This window comes from Sapajus apella, unplaced genomic scaffold (assembly GCF_009761245.1).
Source record: "Sapajus apella isolate SASKATOON/1434 unplaced genomic scaffold, GSC_monkey_1.0 scaffold196, whole genome shotgun sequence".
In the NCBI taxonomy this organism is placed as follows: Eukaryota; Metazoa; Chordata; class Mammalia; order Primates; family Cebidae; genus Sapajus; species Sapajus apella.
Genome location: NW_022437136.1, coordinates 787,818 through 792,745, shown reverse-complemented (window position 1 = coordinate 792,745; position 4,928 = coordinate 787,818). Strand labels below are relative to the sequence as shown.

The window sequence follows — 4,928 nt, the reverse complement described above, 5'->3', positions numbered from 1 at the left end:
TTCAAATTCTCAACATGCTGGATGAAGTATCAAATTACCAAGATGAGATTTAATTATTTTCCCTTTCAATCAGCCAAAGTGACAGTTATAAAAGTGTCTTGCAGTGGCCCCTGCTGCCTCGCCTCTTAATAATCACCCAGGATCCCTCCAAGTCCTTGGCATTCCCAGCAGAGCCGAGGCAGTGAGCCAGGACAAGCAGCCAGGCTGAGGGGGCGGGGGGTCGTGCGGCTTAATACTTCCACGCAGATGGTGGTCTCAGCCAGTTATTGAACTTGAAGCATTATCACCCTACACTAACGTAAACAGACAGGGTTCTGGGCACTGTTGTGTCAGGCACAGTCTGCCCTCTAGGATTATGGAATTGTATTACACACTTTCCGAAATGAACTTTATTCTCTTTTGAATTCTAAAACAATATGGGCTCAATATAAATGGTTGAAAAATTCAGAAAATTAAAAAAAAAATCTTTCCCAAATTTTAACTCTAGAAATAATCATTGTTAATATTGTCTTGTATTTCCTCCTAGTTATTTTATTTTTCATACATTACAAACATTATTTATCTTTTAGAGACAGAGACTCGCTCCGTAGCTCAGGCAGGAGTGCAGTGGCAAGACTACAGCTCCCTCACTGCAGCCTCCACCTCCTGGGCTCAAGCGATCCTCCCACCTCAACCTCCCAAGTAGCTGGGACGACAGGCGCATGCCACAACAGCTGGCTAATTTATTATTTGTTTTGGTAGAGACAGGGTCTTGCTGTATTCCTAAGGCTGGTCTTGAACTCCAGGCCTCAGGTGATCCTCCTGCCTCTGCTTTCCAAAGTACTGGGATTACAGGTGTGAGCCACTGCACCCGGCCTGATTTTTTTTTCCTAGTTATAAAAGTAATACATGGTGGCGAATGCCTGTAGTCCCAGCTACTCAGGAGGCTAAGGCAGGAGAATTGCTTGAACCCAGGAGGCGGAGGTTGCGGTGAGCTGAGATCGCGCCATTGCACTCCAGCCTGGGTAACAAGAGCGAAACTCCGTCTCAAAAAGAGAAGAAAAAAAAAAAAAAAGTAATACAGGCCGGGTGCAGCGGCTCACACCTGTAATCCCAGCACTTTGGGAGGCTGATGTGGGCAGATCACTTGAGGTCAAGAGTATGAAACCAGCCTGGCCAACATGGTGAAACCTCATCTCTACTAAAAATAAATTAGCCAGGTGTTGTGGCAGGCACCTGTAATCCCATCTACTCGGGAGGCTGAAGTGGGAGGATTGCTTGAACCTGGGAGGTGGAGGTTGCAATGAGCCAAGTTCAAGATTGTACCATGGCACTACAGCCTGAGCAACAGAATGAGGCTGTCTCAAATGAATGAATGAATGAATGAAATACATGTACTTGTAGAAACATTGGAGAATACAAACAAAACATCTACTATCATGACATACATAGGGAATCACTATCAACATTTTGGTGTATGACATTTTAGTGTTTTTTTTACCCTGGGTGTATATACATGTGTGTATATGTGTAAACAGGTAAGCTTGTAATCACAGTAGCCAGATATGGTGGCTCACACCTATAATCCCAGCTCTTTGGGGGGCTGAAGCAAGAGAAAGACCCGAGGCCAGGAGTTCAAGACCCATCTAGGCAACATGGCAAAACTCCACCTCCACTAAAAATACAAAAATTAGCTGGGCACGGTGGTCCGCACCTGTAGTTCCAGCTACTAGGAAGGCATAGGTGGGAGGATTGCTTGAGCTCAGGAGGTGGAGGCTGCAGTGAGCTGAGATCACGCCACTGCACTCCATCCTGGGTGACAGAGTGAGATTCTGTCTCAAAAAAGTAAAAATTTGGAATCATAGTATTTTTTATTTAATTTCTACCATTACCATTCTATAACATAATATGATTGAAATCAGTGTACACTTGATCTTAGCCAATAGATCCAGAACAACAGCTCACACTTATTTTTTTCAGAGGAGTTTCACTCTTATTGCCCAGGCTGAAGTGCAATGGGTGATCTCAGCTCAACGCAACCTCTGACTCCTGGGTTCAAGCAATTGTGCCTCAGCCTCCGGAGTAATTGGAATTACAGGCATGCGCCACCATGCCCAGCTAATTTTGTACTTTTAGTAGAGATGGGGTTTCTCCATGTTGGTCAGGCTGGTCTCGAACTCCAGACCTCAGGTAATCTGCCTGCCTCAGCCTCTCAAAGTGCTGGGAACACAGGCGTGAGCCACTATGCCCAGCAGCAGCTCACATTTCATATTACAATTTGTATTCGAATTTTTCCCAATGTTTTGATTAAACCGTGTTATGTTTCTGCTATGACATTTCAAACTCTTTGTAAAGATCATTTTATTTTATTTTATTTTGAGACGGAGTTTTGCTCTTGTTGCCCAGGCTGGAGTGCAGTGGTGCATTCTCGGCTCACCGCAACCTCCGCCTCCTGGGCTCACGCAATTCTCCTGTCTCAACCTCCCAAGTAGCTGGGATTACAGGCATGTGCCGCCACGTCCGGCTAATTTTTTGTATTTTTAGTAGAGACGGGGTTTCACCATGTTGAGCAGGATGGTCTTAATCTGTTAACCTTTTGATCCACCCGTGTTGGCCTCCCAAAGTACTGGGATTACAGGTGTGAGCCACTGTACCCGGCCTTGTAAAGATCATTTTAATTAAGTATACAGTGTTACATTGCATGCATACTATAACTTGTTTAGCCATTTCCCTTTTGTAAGATATTAGCCTTTTTCTATTTTTTTTCTACATTTTACATAAATTCTAAAAAATATATATATGAATGTATTTTTAGTAATTCAAGTATTTCTTAGGATAGATTTCAGGAGTTAAATGTTTAGATCCAATAGATGCATATTTCTTTTTTATATTATAAAATATTAGCCAGGCATGGTGGCTCACATCTGTAATCCCAGCACTTTGGGAGGCCAAGGCGGGTAGATCACAAGGTCAGTAATTCAGGACCAGCCTGGCCAAAATGGTGAAACCCCGTCCCTATTAAAAATACAAAAAATTAGCCAGGCTCGGTGGCACGTGCCTGTAATCCCAGCTACTCAGGAGGCTGAGGTGGAGAACTGCTTAAACCCAGGAGGCAGAGGTTGCAGTGAGCTGAGATCACACCACTGTACTCCAGCCTGGGCAGCAGAGCGAGACTCTGTCTAAAAAAAAAAAAAAAGTTATAAAATATTTTAGTAGAGATAATTACATAACAAAGATCCCTGAATGCACCAACCATCTTTTAAGGGATACACACACTTTTAATTATATATTATGTCTGCAAGAGTCATCCATTTTGTTGGGAGTAGTTTGATCTGGTTTTTTTTTTGACACAGGGTTTCACTCTGTGGCCCAGGCTGGAGTGCAGTGGCAGGATCATGGCTCACTGCAGCCTGAACCTCCTAATCTCAAGTGATCCTCCCACCTCAGCCTCCTGAGTAGCTAGGACTACAGTCCTGTACCACCCATGCCTGGCTAATTTTTGTATTTTTTGTAGAGAAGGAATTTTGCCATGTTGCCCAGACTGGTCTCAAACTCCTGGGCTCAGTGATTCGCCACCTCAGCCTCCTAAAGTGCTAAGATTACAGGTGTGAGCCGCTGTGCCTAGCCAGTAGTTTGACCATTTTCATTGCTGTGCAGTATTCAATTGTATGAAAATACCACAATTTTTGTCAATTCTATGTTGATGGATATTTTCATTGTTCTCATTTTTTGTTATTACAAGTAAAGCTTTTAACATCGGTGGACACAAGTATTTATTTCTCTTAGCGATATATCCAGGAATAGAATTGCTACAAAATAGAAAAAAAAATATTTGTAGCTTTAGAGAGTATTGCGTTTTCTTCTTTCTTTCTTTTTTTGTTTTGAGACAAGTTCTCACTCTGTTACCCAGGCCGGAGGGTAGTGATGCAATCGCAGCTCTCTGCAGCCTTGGCCTCCCCAGCTTATGCAATCCTTCCTCCTCAGCCTCCCGAACAGCAGGGACCACAGACATGCACCACTGTACCTAGCTAATTAAAAAGTTTTTTTCTTATTTCTTTATTTATTTTTGGCAGAGACAATGTCTAACTATTTTGCCCAGGCTGGTCTCAAACTCCTGGGCTCAAACAATCCTCTTGTGCTCGCTTCGGCAGCACATATACTAAAATTGGAACGATACAGAGAAGATTAGCATGGCCCCTGCGCAAGGATGACACGCAAATTCGTGAAGCGTTCCATAAAAAAAAAAAAAAAAAAAAAAAAACAATCCTCTTGCCTCAGCCTCCCAAAATGCTAGCATTATAGGTGTAAGCCACCATGCTGGGCCTGGTACCTCCCATTTTCTATTTTTTTTTTTTTCTTTTTGAGACGGTGTCTCACTCTGTTGCCCAGGCTGGAGTGCCGTGGCACAATCTCGGCTCACCGCAACCTGCGCCTCCTGGGTTTAAGTGATTCTCCTGCCTCAGCCTCCTGAGTAGCTGCGATTACAGCCATGAGCCATTATGCCAATCTATTTTTTGTATTTTTTAAAAAATAGAGATGGGGTTTTGCCATGTGGGCTGTCTTGAACCCCTGACCTCAGGTGATCTGGCTGCCTCAGCCTCCTAAAGTGCTAGGATTACAGGCATCAGCCACCGCGACTGGCCAATATTTTCCATTTTCTAAAGTGGTTGTACCATTTTATACTCCCACCAGCAATACATTGTATTTATGTTCTTACTAAATGCTAACTCATTTATTTACAAACATCTGGACTAATATTTGGCATTGTCCGTCTTTTGAATTTTAGTCATTCTGGTAAGGACGTAGTGCCTACCAGCCATCTACAGCAGATCTTTTTTTTTTTTTTTTTTTTTTTTTTTTTTTCAGGGGTTTTTTTTTTTTTTTCCCCGGGGGGGGGGAAAGGGGGCTTCTGGGGGCTTCCCTGACCTCCCACCCCCTGGGTTTGGGGG

At 43.4% G+C, this 4,928-nt stretch overlaps 1 non-coding gene across 1 annotated transcript; it reads left to right on the top strand.

Annotated features, from left to right (window-relative positions):
* Positions 1 to 4,114: 4,114 nt before the first annotated feature.
* LOC116543801 lies at positions 4,115 to 4,221 on the top strand. Its single transcript, XR_004265707.1, has one exon. It is a non-coding gene; the product is annotated as a U6 spliceosomal RNA (small nuclear RNA).
* The last annotated feature ends 707 nt before the right edge of the window (positions 4,222 to 4,928 follow it).